Source organism: Acyrthosiphon pisum, chromosome A3 (assembly GCF_005508785.2).
Source record: "Acyrthosiphon pisum isolate AL4f chromosome A3, pea_aphid_22Mar2018_4r6ur, whole genome shotgun sequence".
NCBI lineage: Eukaryota > Metazoa > Arthropoda > Insecta > Hemiptera > Aphididae > Acyrthosiphon > Acyrthosiphon pisum.
This window is the reverse complement of record NC_042496.1, coordinates 34,578,799-34,604,037: the sequence shown is the minus strand read 5'-3', so window position 1 is coordinate 34,604,037 and position 25,239 is coordinate 34,578,799. Positions and strand designations below refer to the sequence as shown.

The window sequence follows — 25,239 nt, the reverse complement described above, 5'->3', positions numbered from 1 at the left end:
ATTACTGTTAGTGACAACAGTTTAATATATATTGTATAGAGTATAAGTAGTTTTGCATACTGTATAGTTACTGCAGTATACTGTTGTTATGCGTACATTATTTGTTATAGGTATTACTATATCAGTAATTGCATATAATTGATTCATATTTCGCACCATTTAAAATCAATAGTTACATTTTAAAAGACAATGTTAGGTTTCCTCACATTACAGTTTTCCAAAATAGTGACGATGAGCTGAAAGCTTAACCAATATTTAAAAATACAAAGTGGTAACCTACCCGAAATGTTTATTTGTATGGAAATCGAATGTGAAATAAGTGGATTGTTATAACAGATTGTTATAAATAACTTATTTAATTTGTGTACATACTATTTGTAAATTGTTACAATACGCAAACGTGATTCATTTAATTATAAACTAATCAAATGTGTAAAATGTAACTCCTGGTAACTTATATTTACATTAACGTCACGTGTTAAACAAATTTCAATTTTTGAACATGTAATGCTTATTGTAGAAACATACTATAAATGTAACCAACATTTATATGCAGATGCGTAACAGAAATAAAACACCCTGTCTTAGAATTTACAAAATTTAATACTAAAAGTATATATGATTGTTCAAGTAGAATTAGTTTGAGTGAAATTACGAAAATTCTTTGTGTGTTCACTGCTAGTTTTCAGTTCTTTTTTCGAATAATGAAGTTTTTGGGGAGACAAGAGATCACTGTATGTACTATGTACTCTGTGACTAGATAAACCGTTGTAGAGATTACCGCAAGACGCAAAGTAATTTTGAAAAGAACACTACATCTAAGAGAAATTGGTAAAATAATACAATTTGACGAATGACTATTACGTGGTGCGAGAAAAAATAAACAAGGGTCGTCTCTGATCTGCTGATTTAAAAGCTGCACTCGTATCTATGATTATCGTTCACGTAGAGTCTTATAGTTGTGTCGTTGTTATTACTTTTTAAAAATATTTTGTGGTTAAAAGCACATACATACCAGAATACTACACACATTTATTTCAACTGTGGTGAAACTTGCAGAGTTAGTACGATTTTTAATTTTAATTAGTATTTTTGATTTAAAAATAAATACATTTGAGTACTTAATAATTGACCTAGCTAATCGTTAATCGATTTACTAATCTATTATATATGTGGTGGAGGAGGGGGGGGGGGGGGGGTAAAAAAAGCTGCCTGATTACCATCTGTCACGGTTTTTATTTTCAATAATATTTATTTGATATTCCGACATCTATATTAATTTTACAATGTGACCCAAACATAATGTAGAAAGTGATATCGACGAATTAAAAAAGAAAATTTGTTTTTTCAGCTCCATTTCTATGACTACACACCTCCTTTTCCCTCAAGAGACCGTCAATGATGAATATTTAAAGCAAATAAAAATCCAATTTTATCAACGAAATGTCTTTTTGCAATCTCACGAAATTCAATATGTACGATTTTCATATTTTTAAAGTTAAAGTAAGCACATACAATTTATGTAATATAAACACATAAGAACTATTTAACATCACTTGTTTTTAACTTACATTCTATGTAACTTTTTATTCATTTATAAGATTCGCTTGTGTTATACCCACATTAGACGCTGCGTCGGTCGTAATTTTGTCAATATTAATAACACACCTAAAAGCTGCATTATGCTGCCTCAAGAGAAATAAGTGTATTGTTTGGAATACTTAGAAACTTGAATACATAAAGAGTATTTCAAAGTTGCATGCACTAAAGATGGCGTATTACGTACTAAACTGTTAATTGCTTATGGTATTGTGGTTTTATAGGGCGTATACACATCCAAAACCATTTAGGACCACTCCAAATACCTATGTTATTCAAGATTATTATAGTCAATGTGCTTAGGAATTCTAAATCAAATGCAATACACAATATTATAGATGCTTACGTATTTACTTATAATTTGTTTATTATTTTTAAAGAAAACTTGATATCAACATTATAATTAATATTCAACTATACTATTATATTCATAAAATATGATTTCAATTTTCTATTTTTTTTTTTACACGCATATTTGAAGTAGGAAATTTGATTTTTGAAAGCTTGAAATTATATTTTGATCTCAATAAAATTAATTTCGATAATGTTTAAATACCACAAATAATACATTATTAAAATGGATTAGAATATTTTAATTCTTAAGTTTGTTTAAAACAGTATTTTGCAATTTACGATAAAAATATGATTTTGTCTCAACAAATTATTGTTTTAAAATTTAGTAGATTATATTGTGATAAAAATGTTCTTAGATATTTCAATATTTTTATTATAAATACAAATTTAAATGGTCTAATATACTATATTATAATATGTTATAAACGTAAAAAAAAATATTCAGTATATTTTACTAGAGTTTATCAATAACATACCTTAGTACGTTGAATCATAATTTTCCCCCCATTTTTAATAAATATCTGATAAGTAGTATAGTTAATTTAACAATGTAATAACAACGGTTATGTATGATGTATAATATCTTATTTTTTTTTTTTAATGTGCTAACTTGAATATAAAATAAAATAAAATCTAATCAATATAAATTTAACTCGATATAAAAATATCATCGTAAACCATACTATTTTGCTTTGCTCGCAATTTCAGAATAAACTAAGTGATCAGATATAAGTTGAAATTATGAAAGTTGCTGAAATGCTGAATTATTATGAAATTTGAAAATGTATCATATTTTTTGAGACTTTAAATTCAGTTTAATTATAATTTAAAACAATTTCTTAAGTAATAACAGATAAATACAAAATATATTTTGTAAAGTAAAGATAACATATTTTAAGTGTATTAAATAAATAATAAAACTGACTGAATAAATTCCAACAGTTATGGCTTATAAACTGTAATCAAATATGTTTCAACTTATCCAAAAACAAATAAAAAATAGTTTTATCAATAACTAAGAAGTTATCTAACATTCATGCTTAATAATATTCAGTGTTTGTGTTATATTCTTTAGTTTTAGAAATAATAAATAATGTTAACGCGGTTTAAAATATTAGATACCTATTCTTAAATGAATGTATACATCTACACCACGAATTGGATTGTGCCTATAATAATAATTGTATTATAACGCAGACAATTATTATTAATATGAATAAATTATATTCAATCGAATAACATAACCACCAATGTAACACAATACATATTAATATCTAATTAATTATTGATACCTACACAATGGTGGTATCAATCAGTTATGTTTACTAGTGACCTTTATAGCGAACTTTGATAAGTATAATTCAATTAAGTGTCCCTTTTGAGAGAACTCCCATACTAGTTTCCACTAATAGATTCTAAGAAAACGTCGTTTGTTATATATTTTTGATTGTGCCGTTACATAATCAAGTAGGAAAATGTTGGCCAATTCTAGTTTGATAAACGAATAAGTTATTTTATAGTAAAAAAACTATCGAATAATGATCACTGATCATTAAAATGTATAAAACCGTTCATGCCACGCTCAAAGAATGTGTCTTTGTTTTAAACTTACATATTATTAACCTTATTCTATAACGTTCTGTGTTGGGGCTCATGGCTAATAATCTTTACACGATGCATAAGTTAACGAATACTGTCTGTCGTTTTCCTTACTCCGAACTCTATCTAATATAAACGATGCATGCTAACGTCCCGCTGACGGATTTTAATTTACAAATTGTATACAAGGTCTATACAAATAGTGTAGACGACATTTCGCACTTGTTTTTTACGTGTCCGTAATAATATTTGTAATTCTTAGGTAATCCAAAATCGCTAGCCACAAGGTTTTTGCGTATAGATAAATAAAGTAAATTCAGCTGGACAGTTATTGATTTTTGTAAAACATATTCTTCCATACTTAATAGTTGGTAAGTATATATCTTATTTTGATATTTAAGACACCATTTAAATACTTAACGAAACGTGTCTCATAAGTTTACTATTTTATGACCAATATTGTTATATCAGTTAACTACCTGCTTGGTTTTCTTTAGTGCACTATTATAAGTGACGGTGTTATAATATCTTAAAAATAAAATAATTATCAAAGTGATTTTAATACATTTATAATTAAATTATATTATGATTTTCTGTCACATATTTTAAGTATTTTGCAAATGTGTAATTATTGTTTATTTTCGTAGATATTTTGTATTAATAGTTATTTAAAACTTTAACGAATAACACAACATTATGATATGTACCTACCTATATTAAGAGCGACAAGATACAAGTTTCCAAAACACTTTCCCTCTGAATTCAGTATTTTTTTTAAACTGTAGGTGTTACCTATATTAAAGGCATTAATATTAAAAACTTTTTAATACAAAATTGAAATTTCATTTTTAAAATAATGTTTATAATGTAATAACTCAACGTTGCTTGTAACCTACCTATATAAATTACGTACTACCCTAATATAATAGGTATATAAAAATAGTTCAAATATTAAGCGTTATTTTTAACATGAAACAATAATTATTTATTATTTAATAGTTAATAGTTAAAATAAATAATAATATTAATACCTATAACTAGTATATTTGCTTTCCAAAGTCTTAAGCATTATTTAGTATATTTTATTTTATTTTATTTTTATTAATTAACCCGCGGCAATTTAGGCCATTGGGTGGTTTACAACTGTGGGGAGGGCACGTTAGTAGGTTTCAACACTTGAGTTTGTTAGTTTGGCAGAATTTTCTAGTGGGCACCCGTAGGTATCTGCCATGTCCGTGTGGGGGACGGCGGCCTCTCTCTCCAGACACCATGACTGCCCGAAGAGAAGTACCGCCCGTGGCTTGGTTTCGAACCAGTGAAGGTGCGCTTCGTCACCGACAGCCAATCCGTCCCCCAAATATATTTTAATATAGGTAGTGAACATTCGTGTTGTAAGAAATTAAAAAAAAAAACAACAGTTGAACTGATGACATTTTAAAATGAAATTCATTTTTAATCAACTGTCCTTTTTATAATTATACCGTAAACAGATATTAATGTAAGTACCCTATTATCAAACTGTTTGTGAATTAATATTTTATTTATAATAGACACTTTAGGTATGTAATATTATTCAACAGTGAAAAGATAATAACTATTTAATACTACCATTTAAGAAAATAATTATAGCTGTCGAGTAACTAGCAATGTAAACCAGTTGTGACTCACTTATGGGTCATCGTACAAAATTTATAAATATACAGTGTATATAAACAATAATATAATTTTTTAATTATATTAACACATACTTGTTAAGTGCCTAGCAAGCGCGCCCTATGGGCTATTATAATATGAGTTATTTCATAAGACTTGATCAATTATTATTTATTGTATTTCTAAAAATACCTCATACCTAAAGATCACTGGTTAATCTACATTTTGTTTTAAATACTAACCAATCGTGTAAAAAAATCACTCCACGAGAAATTAGTAAAATACCTATTGTGGTCAAAATTAAATAAGTACCTACCTATACAAAGATTACCCGAAAATCGATTGTTTAATAAAATGTTGTGCATTCATAGCAGCGGTATTGTATACCCAAATAAATATAAGTACCTATACTTATGTGTTTCGGATATCTATATTCATATGATATAGAATATATTTTGTGATAATATGATTCCCTATTGAATAATTCACATTTTTGTTTTGATACGATACGAAAAAGTCAATACCTATAAGAGCTGAAAATATATAATAACTAACTAACGTATGCGATACCAGTTTCTGTGAGAATATTTATTATTTAACATTGTAATTAATTATTAATGCTAGTTATAAAAATAAATAACTAACAATTATTATTCTCATTGGAACTCAGCTAGGTCATAACGTTTTACTTTATGGTCTGATTTACTGTAACCAGTTGTTTTTTATAACCCAATGGAATTACAGTCAGAATTTTAAGTGGATATTTTCTCACTACCTTGCAAGTTTTTAGTGAAATATAATAGCTAAACCCCTCTAAACTGAATTCAGGTGTGTTTTAATATTTACCGTCTGTTAAAATGTTTATTGAGCATTTACAATATATTTCTTTATGAAACGACAATTAATTACGACAAGCGGACAATATTATTATGTTATTAGATAAACTAGGTATTGATTTATGAACACCTAGTTTTTCTAACGTATTACTTATAGGAGCTATTTGAAAACCACACTGCCGTTTGTCCCAACCACAACATTGCACCCAACAAATACATATGATAATAATATTATTATTATTAAATCAGTGGGTGGCGCAAGTACTCCCACTGTGTGTTTCATCACCACATCGATCGACCTGACCTACTCGGTGGTGGCACCTCCACTACTGACAGCAATAAACCGGTTGCGGCTTTATATTTTTAAACATAACTTGATTCAAATGTTACATTAGAAAATATAATTTGTTTGTTTAAACCATGTGCGCCTGCAAATAAATCCGACCAAACAAAATATCAATGTTGAATACCTGGATAATCCAGTCGTGGATCTGGAATATTTTAAGGTATAATAACCATTTAAACGAGTGACTGTCATATCCCCCCAGATACACATCGTATTAATGGTATCGATCGTAACTAAATTTAAATAATTCAAAATAATATATCTTAATTTTAATGTGAAGTTTATAATAAAATAACCATATTAGGTATAGGTACGTAAACAAAGTTCATTATACCAGAAAAACTTATAAGGAATCATACGAAAAAATATAATTTAATAATACAGTTTATAATTAAATAAAACATTATTTTAACATAAGCCGAGAATATTGTTCGCCATATTTTTAGTTTTTGTTAAAATGATTTGTCGACAAGACCATTATTCTGATCTTCTAGAAAATAACCATTTTAAGTTTTTTCGGCACCGTTTTGTCGGTGGTGTTCCTCGTAACAGATTTTTAATTAAACACATTATGTGATATTATAAAGTTTAGTAATTTAAGTTTTTCAACATGAAAAATATATATATATTTGTGTGTGTGTTTGTCTGCACTCTGCACGTTGCATTATTAATGTATGTATATATATACAGGATAACGAAACTGATATAGCTTTTAAAAATTACTTTTCCGGTAACAAATATTTTTTTTTTTGTATGTCAATTTACTTTTTATGGTAAAATTAAATTATATATTGCTCTAAAATATCTTTATATTTTGTTAAAAACTTTAATATTTAAAAAAAAAAATGTTATTTGTTGTAATCTTGTCAGTGCATGGCTTTACGTTTATTTTTAGTACGTAAATAAAATTAAACCTTAAAATTTTTTTTTCATTAAACAATAAGTTATATTTTATTTTTGAAAATCATTCTATTTGTAGAAAAAAAATATAATTTGTTTTATAAACAAAGTTAAATAAATGACGTTTGATATTCTTCCTTTTTGCAAAACCATTGTACAATTAACTGGAACGTACTTAAAAAAAAATAAATCAATTTGAAATTTATAACATTAGTTTCTTATATTTTCTAGGTGGGCGTCTAAAATAAATTTCATAACTTTACTATTCAACATTACAAATCAAATATACATAAAACTATATATTTTCTTATTGTGATAAAAAAAAATTAAAAATAAGGTCAGAAATAAATGTAAATGAAAATAATTCAATACATTTGAAGGAGGTTTTGTTACTTTACAAAGTAATATAAAGTATATAAAGTAAGGCTAATGCAATCGAGGAGTATATGATATTAACTTAAAATATTAGTGAAAGTGTCATGATTATGTAGACGTATTCTTAATATAATTTCAGGTACAAAATAGAATCTTTTTTTTTTTCTGGTAACTATATAAAACTACCTATGGAAAACTTTTTTATGGTTTTAATGATTTAACAGAGTGAACATTTTAGAACTTTGTTGCCCACATACTTTGTGTATTCGTTTATCAAGAATTGTCGTTACCGCTGTTCTCACAATGATCTTTAAAACTTAAATATTTACTTTTAATTTTTAATTCGAGACATTTAGATATCATTATTAATATTCCTTTGCTGTAAGTGGGGACTTACCAAAAATTGGGGACGGCAATGTCATACTCCTAAAACATTTTCAGTAGAATATTCTAAGACTTAAACTTTAGACTTGTAAAATCGTGACACAGGTTGAAATTGTCGGGTAAGTAATACAATATCTTTAATATAATGATGATATATTTTTATTTATTTTTTTTATCAAAAACGAAAATTCCTCAAAACAACCAGTGACTAAAATTAGTGAAATTCTTAAACGCGTCTTTTCATATTTTTTTTTCACCCTGTTAACAATGGAAGAAAATACGTTATAGAGATATGAGTTTTATATGAAAAAAAATGATGTAATTTATAATAAGTTTAATTCATAGTTACGTATTTTTAGATTGAATAGAGAAACTCGATTATAAATTTTATCTTGCCATCCGTTGTGGTTTACGATCGATATGCTATTGTCTGTCCCATTTAATAACGTAACGTTGTAACGGCAATGTACGCAAAATATTTTCCAAAACTTCTAAAAGTTAAAGGGAAGAAAGAACTAATGAAACTTTTGTTGCCAGTCATATTTTAAAGTCAACAATATTTTTTTTCAGGCTTATATTATTTTTGTTTTATCTAACAATATTTCTCTTGCATATTTTAGACATTTTGTTTTTCTTTTATAATAATTATTAAATAAAGTGACCGAGTGTTGCCACGTCGCCCACGGCTCACCTCGTAGCGAGACAGTGGTAAGTGTATTATTAATGTTAATGTTAACTGGATAATAATGAGATATTATTTTAACACAGCGTACTTAACCAATTTTTAATTCTGCCGAAAACTGTAGAAGAATTCATGTTTTAAGTACTCGCTTTGTTAAATGTCCAATGTATACTTTATAGTATTGCATGATACTTTTATGATACTTGCTTGCTAATCTTGAAAATGTGAATTAAAAAAATAAAAACAAATACATTTTAAAACCCATAGCTCTATACCTCGTATCTTATAGCTAGTGACCTATAGCTCTATACCTCGTTAATCGCATCACTTGAAATTAATAAATAATAGTTTATAATAATATACATACGTATTGCACACGTTCAACTATTTTAAGATCAGAAATAATTTTAATAATTATCAATGTAATATAGTAATATTAAGTTGCAATAATATAATATTATAAAATGTATAATTGTTATAATAAAATACTCTAATAATTATTTGTTTAATAATTCATTAGAAATTTTAAAATTACAATCGTCATAAAAGTGACATTTATGACTAACAAGTAACAATAATACAATTTAGAATGCCGTCATGTGGTTGTTTTATACGTTATATAAAAATAACAAATACAATCATAATAATAATAGATTATAGGTACTCAGTTTTTTTAATTTTTAATTATTATTATCAAGCTATTATTCTAATTAATTTTATAATATATTAATACAATTTTAACTCAATATAATAAAATATTGAATAATATATTTTCATGGAATTATAGGAAAATCAGTTGGAACAATTTTGGGAGAAGTATTATATATTAGTGTATTTGTTAAAACAATTTAATTATTTAAAGTAACTACCAACATAAAATCAATTTTTTGTTGATAAAATTAGAATGAGATAAATAACTATTGTGTTAATTATTTTTATTTTAATTAAAGTACGTATTTCAAATAATACTTATGACCAAAATTATTACAATTACAATATTTTAAGTGTATTACTGATATTATTGCAAATTCAAAACAAAAACGTTTATATGTACTATATAAGTAGGTAAGCAATAGTCTGAAAATGGTTTAGTTACCGGGGCTTATCTTAATGATGATAAAAAAGTTTGGTTGAAACTCGATTTCATAAGTGGTTTTGATTGATTACAGCAAATGTGTATTTATATATAATTCATAATATAATATTAGTGAACGTAATGGTGTTGGTCAGTACAGACCGATCAGTGTGTTGAATCAAATAAACCCATATTGCGTTTTGCGAATATGGAATTTTAATGTTACTTACGGTAGCTAGCCATACTACCTTACTCAATTTTAAACTTATTGTAATAATAAATAGGTACCTACACCACAATGATGGTCATACCCTAAAACCCCAAATTATTGATGAATGAAGACATTAGTTTTACTTTTTGTAATCAAAGGTAGCATTTTTGGTTATTATTGAACTTATAATGATAACATTTTGTTACTAAAAAAAATCGATAAATTTAAATTTAGAATATATATATACATATGCACATTATGTTTAGAATAAACCTTTTAAGTTTTCTAACTAACGCAATATTATGGGATGTTTCAGGTTCTTCTACGCAAACTTATACAATGATCTCATATTAGCTAGTGGAAATGTAAACCTATTTTGCGTTTTGTAGAAGCATGATTTTGAAGGGTACTTTCATGGTTACTATCTTATTTAATTTTAAACTTATTATAATAATAAATGCACCACATGAATAGTCGTCCCCCAAAACCCTTATTTTGTTATATCACTCAATTCTCAAAAACCTTGTGACATATTAAAATAGGGGTTAGATATATGGAAGATAAATCTCTTAGAGTAGGTATTCCTTATTGATTAAAATTATAATTTAGGTTTTTATTTCAAGATTTATCTTATAAGATTTTAAAAGATTTTCTAAAGATTATGTCGTTATTTTTTAATTACTTTTTTGTCATAGTAAATACTTAAATTGTTGCTAATTTAATCAAAATTAAATTTCATGAGAACTAAAAATTTGAATAAGCCACAAATTTTCATCAAAGTTTATTTTCTATATAAATTAAATTATATCTGCTAAAAAATACCCAATATTATATTTATGTAGTTTTTATTATTATATTCTTTATGAGTGTATCATAAATACATATATTATAATAAATAATTATATTTAATTTACTAACATTTAAATAATTATTATTTTTGATATATAAATCATTAATTTATTCATGACAATTTTTCATTTATAGTTTATACCTATTTTTGAAGACAAACTGATTATTTTTAAGAGATCAAAAAAACCATTGACATTTTACAACAAAGTGTTATATTTGTAGAAGTAATACAAATTAAAATGCCTTTGTAGCAAACATTATGTAATATGATTTACTATAATATGAAATATACTCACCAATACACCTTTTATGTGACTCATCATTATTTGTGCCAAATATGTATTACGAAATTTAAATATTTTATTTCCATAAAATGTTTAATGGCTTAAATAAAATCTTTAAATAAATTACATTACAGTAAATAGTAATATATCCATATTATATATTATTTGGTAAATATTAAATAGCTAAAACACATTTTAAAAATCTGAACTCAATATTGTTTTTTGAGGACCTAGGTATGTACTTTGGAGAATGACGTATATCCAAATTTTAAGAAAAAAAAGTTTTCCAATTTAATTAAAAATAATTATACGTTTCTACTTATATCTTGCGTCGAGATAAGTGAAGTGAGACAATTGACCAACACCCAGTGTCGGTATCTTGTCTTCTTTATAATTTTAATTACATTTCTATATAAATGAATATAAAATCTTTAAGGCAACCTTAATTATAATTTAATTCATATACAATTTGATATATGATGTTGTAAGAATTTTTTTTTAGTATGATATTAATCTAGTTTAATACTATAATTGATCATAAATAATATTTTAATTTAATTTACATTACTAACAGGTAAGTTATAATGTTACAATAATGTTTCTACTTTTTTTGGGTTTTATAATTTTTTTAATATTTTGGCTATTTTTGTACAGTTTATGGAAATTTAACACTTTTGACTTTTTAATAAATAAAATAAATAGTCCCACAGTCAATTAAAATTGTTTTATGTGTATCAATGTTATCTCTAATCTAATATATTTGTTAAAAAAAAAAAATAAACTCTAAACACAAAACGAATGGCTCCAAAGATTTATGTTTTATAAAAAAGAGTACCTACCCAGACAGCAATTTTTTGTTTAATAATATTATTATAACATTATAATAACGAATAATATTAGTATAACGTTATTATAATACTCTTATAATATTATCATTACAAAATGCTGTCTGGGTATATGCCTATTTTATCATAATTGCTATTTGTTAAATTAAATAGCGAAGTATCATTTGTAAACGTTGATTAGTTTCTATAAAACTTAAAAAAAATATATATGTATAAATAATTAAACTTTTTTCTCTATACCTTTATTTACATCAATCATAAAAATCGTTTTGCTTGAGTCCACAAATATATAGATAATTAATAAACAATTTAGAACATTGGTTTAAATATAAAAACATTGAATAAATAAAATAAAAATCGTCCATAAAATATGATTTAAAACTTTAAAAAAACAAAACACAAGGTTTTAATTTAAATAAATATAAAATTATTTTTACTATACAAAAAATACTATTACAAAAAATAATTTAAACATATTTTATATTCATTAGATGAAAAATGCTGTTTCAATATCGTCATAATGTTATATTATTATGGACAGTGTTAGATCGGATACCCAGTAGATATAATCCTTAAGTGCTGTATCACGAATAAATAAAATATAAGTATCAGGTTTCAATATGGAATCATTGGTTTATGAAATCATATAAATCACTCAAATATTCGCATTTTGCAGAGTAGGGTATTTAGAAAAGGGGAGTTGGTGAAATACTGCAGTTTCAATCGCCATGTGCTCATCACAATGACCTAATTTTATTTTTGATAATTTATCGACGTCCCAATAACTTTATTCACATTTAGTTTTGTGACTCAGTAGATTATATGGTCACAAGATATACACATTACACACATAGATTGCCTATAGATGCATAATATCGAATGATATTTTACACATTTTGATACTTACATTAATTTTTAGTTTCCGTTAGATTTACAATACAGCACTTATTTAAACTTACATGAAAAACTTAGCAATTTTAAAACATACAAATGAAGTATAATGCAATACTAGACGTCATATAAAATATAATCCATTATTGCTTTTTGATGCGAGTTATTTTTATATTTTCAATCCCACTCTATTGAAATGTGTGTTTTGCACAGATATTAGTTGGCTGATAACCTCTTGCTATAATCATTTTCCTCGAATTTAAATGATAATTTTTTTTTGTTGTTGTTCAGTGATAGCAATCAAATCAAGAAACCCATTTTTTTTCACACACAAACCTTCAATTATTATTATTATAAATCACAAAATATAAAAACAATTATAGAAAATACATTTGATAGTTTAATTTACTAATCTTATATTTTAAATACATTAAAAGTTAAAACAATTTCAAATTATTTTTATATACTTATTTGAATGCTTAGTATAGTCTAGGCCATTTATCGATGAAACGCCAACGTCTATTATTTTTTAAATATTAATTTGCACAACTATTAAAAAGCCTTACAAATGATAGCGCATTAATAAAATAATTTTACCTTAGATTCATGTTTTATTATTTTAAGGTAGGTATATTAGGTATATTGATCTTTTGAATTGCTTACTATTTTACTCATCAATACCTAATTGTTATGGAACATTAAAATTTAGACGAACACAACTAAATAATATAATCTTTAAATTATTGTCATGTACTTATATGTAGTTTTAATAATTGTATTCATATTTTATAATAGTGATGAATCACTGTATATCAGACATGACTACAAAGTGACCGATTTAAAATCGAATTAGGGCGTATTCGTTATGGCATACGATGGGCTTTAAATTAAAAAAATACATTGACGCTGAGTTACCAATATACGGAATAACTATTACGTAGGTATATTGACCATTGACCAACACTTAGGGGATGTGGTTAAATTAATTATATTTACTTTGTCGATGACCTGGTTAGAAAACACTGATTCTGAATTGCAATTAGAACCCAACGAGGTGGGTAATAAAACTAAACTGCAACACTGCGGTCCGCTTAAGGAGTATATTTTGAATTGTACTTGTTGAAGTAAATAATTAAATGTGACTGGACTTCGTGATTAATGCAAGAACAAATGTTAGATGGTAAATACATGTATTGTATTATAATTATATATGGATGTATTAATTTGTAATTTAATATTTTAATGGCCCTCCATACCACAATTAGGTACAACCTGTTATTTATGTTATTTTGGTGAATTTAGACATTATTTATATTTATATCCAGAAGTTCGACGGTATTATTTTTAACTTTTTTATTGATGGTGGATCTTTTGTTTTACAAAGAATTTTTAGTTTACGTATTGAATTGCCTAAGTTATTCTAACACAAACATAAAAATATAAGTTGGTACTTGCATGCAATTTAATAATAGGTACCTTCCTAATTTATAGAATTATTTTTTTTAACAGTTCCAAATATTACTCTAAAGTAATTTTAAATTCTATATTTATTAAACTTCATACGCGAAAACAATAGGTACAAAAAATAGACTTTCGTTTAATACACATACTCTATATGAACCGTTTGTCACGACTTAACATTGTTAGGGATTAACAAAGAGATTACTGTACATGGGCCATGAATGTGAATGTTTGCTCGGCTTGTTTTAAGGCGATTAACGGCCCTAAGAACGTGATTAATTTAATAAATTATATTATTCAAAAACATATATACTCGTGTGTACTGTGTATATATATTTATATACATATATATATATGAGTATTATATATAAGTAATTTAAGTAAAAGCAAATATATTATGCAAGCAAGACAAGACACATCTAGTGATTCAAAGAAGATTTACGCATTTTATAATTTTACATTTTAAACATATGTTGTGGTAGGTATGTCATACATAATATTCATCAATAAAAACCTAAAAAACTACGGTAAAGTTAAAGGTTTTATTTAACTTTTTCAATTTTTTGTACCTATACCTATGTCTCATGATGTCTCATTTATGTTTTTCTTTTAAAATAATCAATAATGTCGTTACATACTATGTATAATGTATGATCAATATTAGAAATATAAATACGCGTATATTGACTATGATGAATTCATAACAAGTTTATACACTGTATTAATTTAATACAAATTAAGGGATGAAATCTGAAAAAATGTGAAAAAAATAAAAATTAAACTTTCGTATTATTTATGGGCGAATCTCGAGACTATATAAAAATGTGTTATAATCATAAAAATAACTGAATACTAATAGTGTACAATGCAATTGCATAGTATAAATATTATTTTCTTATAAAGTATTAAATTAAATAATTAATTTGATAAAAACTATATTGCAATGCTTTATTATATTACTCTTTTTATTCCATATTTTAATATTATTTTATTCATATTATAGTATCAGTATTTTGATTCCATAAATCATTTAATGTTTAACTCAATTCTTTTTATACATTTTGAAAATTATAATAAATTGTAAAAATAAAAATATTTAGATAAATCATTTTTTTTCGCATAACTACCTAGTATCTACCAAAGGTGGACAAGTTAATGAAAATAATTAACTCGAGTTAAGTTAAGTTAAGAGGATACAAGATCGATAAGTTAAAAGTTAACAGTTGACAAATGATAAATTTAACTCAGTTTAAAAAAAGTTAATCTATTTTTTTTAATTAGTATGTAAATCACATAAAGAGTGAATGTGTCTTTCTAGTTTCTAAATTATAAATTATAAAAAACAATTTTATTGAACTTTTATCATACTGCACACTGTATACCCTTTTACTTTTCTATTATTTATTAATTTAAAGTATATACTCATCTCAAAGAAAATAATTTAGCAAATATATTTTTTTATATCGTATAGCAATTGAATGTTATAATACGTGAAGATGAGTTATAACCTTCATGTGTAATAGTAATATTTATGTATAAACGAAAAATTTCAAAATGTTTTTAACTTGATGGATTTTTTTTTAAATCAACTGAAAAAAGCTAAGATATTTCAACTGTAAATTAAACTAGTTAAGTTCATAAGTTGATTAAAAAATAAACTATCTAGTTAAGTTAAAAAGTTAAAAAAATATTAACTTTTCAACTTAACTTTAACTTTTTAAATAGTTAATGCCCACCTTTGGTACCTATACAGAATTAATAAGCATTAATACAAATAAAATAATAACATTTTATTTACCGCGGTTAAGGTACGGTTAATTCGACAGTTACATTTTCAAATTATTTGTAATGATAGGTATTAGGTAAGTTCTAATTTAATTTGCTAAATGTGCTAAATATTGTATTATACATTTTACTCATAAATTATCAACTCATAATATTACAATTATTATTTGTTTGTTGAATTTAAATAAAAATATTATAAATATGATTCAAGTTATAAACTTATAAAAATAATCACAAAACTTTATTGATAAATAAATAATAAATAAATATATAATATTCAAATAATAAATATTTGACATATTTGGCATGATGAATTATTTTCGTCAATCTGGAACAAAAGTATTAGTCATCCCTGTTAAGAAATAAGAATACGTCATAAACCAAGTTATGCGTAGACTCCGTCTTACAAACATACAACATAGCAAGTTTGCATTCAGTAAAAATGTAAAATCAATTAATCCACTAAAAGTTCGTCAAGCCCCCTCCTTTTTTTAGTTTTTAAGGATCGAAGCCCCCCGATCACATTAATGTTAATACTGTTAGCCCCCTGAAATTTTAATGGATTTCCGCCTATAAAGTACATTAAACATTAACACTGAACTTAGAAGCTTGAAGCAAATTTATCACCAAATATAATATTACATAATATTTTAAAATGTATGTTCGAATTTCAAAGATATTTTCATTAAATGTCTGTTCGTATGCTCGTATATACATATAGGTACCTACGGTGGGATCAATAGCTATATTACTGGCAATTAAAGATAGGGAACTCAAAATAAATAATATTATTGTAGAAAGTTTAGGTATCAATACGGGGAATAAATATAATGCCACTCAGTTATTCAAACAAATGAAAATTCTCGATACCTACCAATATTATTATTATTATTTTTATTGTGATATGATTATATGATACAAACAATCAAGTCTATTGTAAAGCTCTATGCTTTAATCTTAAGTTTGTTTTGTTTTTATTATATTGTATCTTAAGACAAATACAACTTGTTAATAACACTAATATTTTAATAAAATGTTAATTCATGTAGCGCTATTGCTTTTGTTGTCGAAGCTGAATAATTATCAATAAAACAAAAACAAATTAATTCAGGTTGTTGCACATATTATCAGACATAATCGAAGTCACTCATCTAAATTGAAAAAAAATGTTCTTTGTATACAATTATTGAATTAAATGAAGAAAACTTCAGAAATATAATATAATTAAACACTGCGCAGTTTAATATTTAAATAATAAAAGTGGTCGCTAATCACTTCAAAGTTTGAATGCAGACGACTAAACAGAATAATGTCGTAAACCGCTGATATAATGGCTGATATATGTACCAAAGGTCTAAGATTAATAAAAAATATTATACGACGAAAATAAATATTAAAATATGGTTTCAAATAAATATCATTTCATTGAGAGGTAAATTTAAAAAGAAATGTAAAACTCACAGTGCCATATGAAAGTTTCTTTTAAACTTTGTGACAAACTGTACAGCGATGTCTTGTTTGTTACAAGATCATTTTTCTATTACTCGCTATTACTTGTCCCGCACTATCTTCAGATAGCTTTCTCACCACAAATTTTCTCGACAAACGACTTTTGATACAAATCTTCGAGCTCTGCAATGTCACGGTCCAAGAAATCAGCTACGTGTTCGAATATACTGATACATTTTTTTTTAACGAAATCACGTGCAATGAACAAACGTACTAGTAATAAATGCAATGTGTTTAGAATTATAAAATATTTTATGTTGTTGGAATATTAGAGAAAAATATGTAATGTATAGTTAACCTGAAAATAAATCTTTTCAGTAGGTAATTGTTTGTTTATATTGTTTATAATAATATTCACAATCCTCGCACCTTCAACAAAATCTGCCAATAATAGTATAATTTATAAAATTTAAAAAATATGAAGCTCCGTCAGTAAATTTGATACTATTTTAAGTAAATTTCAGTTTTACCATTGTATTGGCAAATAGCTCTGTTTTTTATTCCAATAATATTATGTATCACATGTTATTTTAAAACATTAAAAAAAAATATTATAATATTCACTTATGATACACACATCAATATACATTAAACATATAACAACATAATGAAATGCAATTGTTATTATTTAAAAGATAGTCATAATAATTCTATGATTCTATAGTTTTGCATGTTTTTCAAATATTATTCTTTGAACTTTTAAAGACTTAGGTAGAAGTACCCGTATTTTACAGAAAATGTTTAAATAAATGGTAGGTATGTTGAATTATTCGTGTATCGATTGTCGATATAATATTAGTTATTACGCCTTAACCATTGTGAATCATTTTTAATTAAGCTATAAATTATTTAAGTAGGATGCCAGTTGCCACACCCCCATTTGTTGTCTCCGCCTTAGTAGTTAGTATCTTAAAAGTATGTAAGGTGTTACATAGAAAATGTACATCTAACACTCTACAATTAGTTTTATTAGTAAGCTTTAATATTAGAAAGAATAATTGATCTATTTTCAAACATTGGTAAGGCAATAAAATAATTAGTCTGTGTTCTCTCAGAGGTTTTTAAATAGTTTATCTAAAGCTAGTTAAAAGTAGTTTCATAATTTTTTACAAACTTAAACATTGAAACAAACAAATAGTGTATTAATTGTAATGATTTTGAAATATAGACAAAAGGAATGGCGTGGTAATAAATTAAAATAGAGATAAGAAGTTTCTGCATTTCCCTATTCCACGTTTCTAAACTTTAAATTATTATAATCAGTGAACCATTTACCCAATATTAGATTTATGTGTAGGTATATATATTTTACATAACTTTAACGTATATTTTATAGGTTTTTGTTATTTATTTTTTTCTCATTTTCGTATTTAAGCTACTGGCAAATACCTTGAAATATTTTAAATGAGATACGATAATTATATTTAATACATTTAACTTTAAACCTTGGTATAATTTATTCGAAAATATAATTATGAATAGTAAATCAAATTTCTCACCTATGATGAATAGTTTTTTTTAAATAATAAAATGATTTTCAATAATCGTCAATAAAAGATACCAACAAAACCTAACCTATTTCAACTCGATTGACGAAAAAAACCATATTTTTATTTGTCGAGTAGCTATTTATATTGTATACAATATTAATAAATTGCATATTTTAAATATAAGTACCTATGCGTATACTTGTCAATAATTGACTTCTTGAATAAATATTATATTTTAATGAATAATTTCACGTTTATTAAAAAAAAAAAAAAAAATCAGGAATAAGAATTTAAAACTATGTGAATCTTCAAATGGTTATTTAATAACAACAAATGTATATTGGTCGAGAAAAAAGTGAACCAAGATAGTTAGGGCTACAAAATGGGACAGAATCTGTAATAACTTATTGACTTAATCCACGATGAGCAATACATATTGATTTAAATCTATATTATCCAGTTGCAATAAACACAAATTTTATCCTATATCGATGTTAATGTACGCATGCAGACTATTAGATAACTTTAACTCCTATTAATCACTGACTTATTTAATCACATTTCTATTTACTTTTTTTTACTATATTAACTATCAATAAATCAATAAGGGTGGAGTCCGTTCAATTTGTTTTTCAAAATTAAAGGTTACAATTATATAACAAGGTTTTGCGTAAGTAGGTTATTCTGTAACCAAAAAATCTCAAAAATACAAAAAACAGTTTACTACATAGTTATTTTATGTTTAAATTTGGACGAAATTACATATTAAATAACCAAGAATAATGGTTTTAGTTATTTTATTGTAATTGTATAAAATTAATTCAGCTTACCAGCTACCGTATTAATAACAAGTATAGGTAATAACAATATCAATATAATATAAAATATCCACATTGACAAACTGCTATCGCTCAGAATCTTTTTTTGTATACAATGATATTATATCATTGAATTCAAATTTAATACCATACATATTATACAGTAACTCACTTGTAACCTACTGTACAGCAGAGCGACAACCACTTATCCACCTTTTTTGTTTTAGCTTTACGTTCAAGGATTAACTTAGTAGGAGACTGAGTTGAGTGATTATGCCCAAATTACGCATTTGCTATGTTGTTCCAAAATAATAATAAACATAATCTGTGAATGCGATTATTTATTTTTTTTACATAGAACTGGAGATTGGCCATATAAGTGAAAAAAATGCTTAAATATTTTTGTACGATACATGAAGAATCTGGTTCGAGTTGCGTGTAAAGCATATGACTTTGTGAAATATTTTTGTTATGTGTGATCGTATGGGCTTATCTGAGTCTCAGTGTGTTTCCGAGTAGGTATAGGTGTATAATAGTATATATAATATAATAGGTACCTATATAGTAAGGCGTGTGGCCGTGTGGGATGCGAATTATCTCCAGGATATCTAACATCTTTCACTTAGGTACGATCTTAAGAATTTAAAAAGACGGTCAAAATACCTACAGACTGGATGGTTTTAAGCTCGTTAAGAATTCCAATGTTAGGGACTCTGTCAAAAGCCTGTGTTTTACGTACAGACATTCCACATAAATATAATATGACTTTGTTTCCAACAAAGAATAAATAGCATTTGTTAAACAGTGTATTTGGTAACCACTTTCAAGAAAATCATAATATTGGGTGTCTGGAATTATTTGTCTTTCTTTGATCATTCGATGGTTGCATTTTAGAACTACTTTTTTGGAATGTTTTGTAGAGACCTTTAGTATAAACTAAATAGACTAATTTGTCAATAAAGGTTATAACGTGGAACTATTAAATGATAAATTGAATAAATTTAGTTTGTCAAGTGATTATTTATTGGTTATTTTTATTGATTTTGGAAGTAAGAAATTCGGATAGGTAATCACAATTAATATAATATAAATATATAATACATGATGCATGAATAATTGACATTCTACAATTTAAAGATGCCAAACATCTATCAACGTGTTGTTCATTTTCAATTATTCAAGGTTTAATATAATATTATAATTTCATACTGTCCAATTGTACATTTAATTTTGATACCTAATTGTGATTACAATTTTAAGTTTTTCTATTTATTTGTATATCACTCTTCTCGGAATCTAATGAGAGATCGTGCCCAGTCATATTTATTTTTATCATATTTTTTAGTAATGGTGAAAATAATTTTGCTTTCGAAATGTTAAGACTTTCAAATTTAATAAGAAAAACGTTTAAATTAATAATATTCTATTAAAATGTAAAATATAACTTAAAATTAAAAATGTTGTAAAAAAATAATAATAAAAATAAGACGGTAGGAAAGTAATTGCATTTTATTGTAATTTAAACGATTAATTTGTTTTTAAATATTTTTCAGTATAATGACAGTTGGACATTTTCACAAGGAAATGGTATTACATAGAATTACCAATTTTTGGCATTCAGTCCATACTCCTAATTATTTGTATTATGTATAAATTGAAAAATCCTGGAAATCTAGCAGTTTTTTTTGTACAATATTATAGGTAGGTAAATCGTTTATCTAATATAATTTACGTTAGTGAACATTTTGGGTTTATTTGTTTTTTCAGAGATAATTATTCAAAAATTGTACAAAATTCTCGTCTTATACAATTGCATAGTGATCTAACAATTTCGAAAATATTATCTTTTTTTAAGAATACTTGTATTACATTAAATTTCTAACTATAAAAACAATAGGGAACTCCACATAGTAGGTATATATTTTTCGCACACAATGATTCATAAACGCTTTTGATCTTGTTATTATTTATTAATCTAATGCCATTGATGCATGAAATTAACCTTTGAAAATGTTTATATATTCTCCCTGCCAAACAAGCTTAGCTGCTTACAATATCGATATGAAACTGTGAACTACCTAACAATAGAGGACTTTTTCACCTTTTCACTTTTATACTTTTTCCATTTAGTTTTCTTTTTCTTTTTTTAAACTAAGAGGTTACCTATAACTCAACAATTGGGTAGGGTAACTACTAAATAATATAAAATCTTCGGTAGGTACCATAGTACATTCAAATATCATATATTATGTAGGTAAAACATTAACTAAAGTCTGTATAATTATATCATAATTATTATGATCATAATAATAATTGGTAAATAATACTCGAGTCTACTCGATACAGAAACAATTATTATAGACGCTTGATGCATTGTTCGGTTACCGAATCTGATGGTGATAAATCATCGTGACCGCGGTCTTTAGCGCATCAACGCGACCGTTGGTTGTAATTAATATTATTATATTTTATATATATATTCTTTTTATTTATTAAGGTTATACTCAAAAACTGTGGCCACTGGATTTTTAATCAAAAGCAAAATTATAACATGATTCAAAATATATAAAGTTATTTACAACAATGCGCAGATAAGTATTTTATAACTTCGAGTAGGATGCATATTTTTATGAATAGTATCTTTGTATATGATTCGGCGTGTTGTCCTAGTAGAAGAATTTAAACAAAATGTGAGAAATGTTAGTTCTCACCGCTGAACCGCTCCTTATTGTAGACATTTACGGAATTTAGTAAAAACATGTTTGTAAAGGTTAAAATTTGGGTCCGTTGTTACATTAATATTTAATATGACGAGTGTTAGTGTATTCATTTAAATTACGCTGGCATTTAAAATTATAATTACTATACAATTATTCGTTATTATATTATTATTATTATCAAGAACCAAAGGAATCGATTTGCCACACAAAGTCCGAGAAAAATTCAAAAATGGCTGTAGTGTGTAAGTCGATATTGTGGTTTAATCCGCATGTCTCGTCTGATAGCGAGCAATGGTATTTTATCCTTGATGACATTATTTTGTTAATTTGATTATAATGTATTACAAAATAAGGTCATTGCCATTGACTAGTTAATATCGTGGTGTGCAAATATCAAATATGTGGTACCCATGTAGAGATTCGAATTAAGAAGATTAGAAACAAAGTGAGGCGGGCGTTAATTATTTTGCTTAGGGAAATATTTTGAAAAAGTTTGAATTCATCGTATGTTTGATTTTTTCGCACTACCTCAGAGTTGATCCAGATTGGTTTTAGAAGGATTCTGTGTATTACCAGTTTTATTTTTTTGTGTATTTCTGTGTAGCAGTGTGCTTAGCATGCGTAGGACATTATTTGTTGGGTACAATGTAAGCGACGACATATTATTTTTATTATTTATTCACTGTTTAGGAAGAGAGAATTCAGATTCCATAAAGAGTAACGTTGGTACATAGAGCCATTTTTAGAATGAATGTAGTGTGATAGGATTTATCTTGATTGACTTTGAATCATTTTTTAAGTTAAATGCTAATTTTGAGTATCTTGTTACACCTCTAAGCTCAACTTGATTAGGGTGAGCTTCGCTGCACGAAAAAGTCTTAATATAATGGTCTATACAATATGAACAATAAATCAACTTAAAATGAAAAAAAATTCTATGTACTTACATCAATAACTCATTTTAAAGTTATATCCATATTAGTTTTAATACTAACCACTTTATAGTTTATAGGTATACGCCATACTATGTATTTTTAATACAATTGAGTATAATATATTGTGTCAATAAAATACAAGAGACAAATAATTATTTCATAATCAACGGTAAAATAGTCGGTCATACCTATTCAAGGCACAGTCAATTATAATAGTATAATATAAGTAGGTACCTAATATTTTAGTACAAATGTATTGAGAGTCACATGGGTGAGTGTTAACGCGTAGGTACCTAGTAACCGTTATTATTAACGGCCTCTTCGTATATTAGATAGGTACATATTATGGTGATGAATCAGTAATTCTCCTCAGTGTAATATTTTGGAACCTTCAACATTTTTAATAATATTTTTTTTTTTTAAATTTTTCCTGTGCCCTATAAAGAGAACCGTAGTGTGTGCGCGATACTGTAACAGTTTATATACGGAGTAGTTGTGAAAAACAATGGACTGTGCGAGACGGCTTGCGTTCGTAGAATTCGTATGAAGTACATAGGTACCAAAATGTACTACGAATAAAAATAAACAGTGAACTCCAAGTTACATTTTTATTATAACACTAGCCGACCCGTCACAGCTTCGCTCGTGATTAGTTGTTTATTTTGCCTTCGGACGATGATATGTAGAATTTTTTATTCAAATGTTATCGTTTAATGTGATCGGCAAGTAAATATACAAAACGGTTAATGAAAATGTATTGAAATTTGAAATATTACTTCATCAATTGATAACAGCTGGACCAATTTTTCAAATTTGACGGGTATTTTCAGATTTCCGTTTTTCTTTATAGATGGTTGCTATAGGAGAAATAACAACTTTATGTAGGTTATAATTATTATTATTATTTATATACGTTATTATGTATATTGAATATTAATCTGTTAGAGCGCACCACTTGTACCAATCTTGTATCTTTATTTCCTGTGACTTTGAGTTATATTTTGCGATTTTCGTATAGCTACTGACCTTCCCCTAATCCGTCTAAACATCTATGTTGAATTTCAAGTAATTCGGACGAGTAGTTTTCAATATTTTGAGTTCGGAAAAAAGCGACATTCATTTTTATTTATATATATTATATTCTAGGAATTGCGGTTATACCCATATTATCCACTATGTATATATTATTATGTAGGTACTTACTGTAGGTACAGTGCGTGGCGGGGCACCCCATGTTTATAAATAAATATTGTGATAATGATGAAAGTGAAATCAATCATTTATTTTGCCATCATCATGCCTATTGCTTAATCATTATTACCGAGTACAATAATATACTATAATACAATAAAACATTTGAAAGGTTTTTACAAAAAAATCTATTTTATCCGAACATGACAACGACAATACTATATAACTGGTAGACAATATAAGCCTACGGTCATTACTCATTAGTAAGCTATCAGATTTCAACAATCGAGTATTTAATTATTTATACAACTCGTAATCAAACAAAATTTACGATTTTAAGTTTTAACAAAATTAAATAATAATGAAATCTTTGACACAACAGTGATCCACAAAAACTCTCTATCATATTCTATCCATAAATACAATAAATATTTTTTTTACGCTTGT

At 25.9% G+C, this 25,239-nt stretch overlaps 1 protein-coding gene across 4 annotated transcripts in view; it reads right to left on the bottom strand.

The window, feature by feature from the left end:
• LOC103310917 (leucine-rich repeat-containing protein 24-like) overlaps positions 1–25,239 on the bottom strand; it is a 153,721-nt gene that overhangs the window by 5,779 nt on the left and 122,703 nt on the right. The window contains exon 1 of one of the 4 annotated variants that reach the window (XM_003246798.4): positions 12,900–13,203. The exons of the other annotated variants lie outside the window; for them this stretch is intronic. The gene's annotated coding sequence lies outside the window, so the exon portion shown is untranslated. Of the gene's footprint in view, positions 1–12,899; positions 13,204–25,239 lie in introns of those variants that run through there. 4 annotated transcript variants of the gene reach the window in all.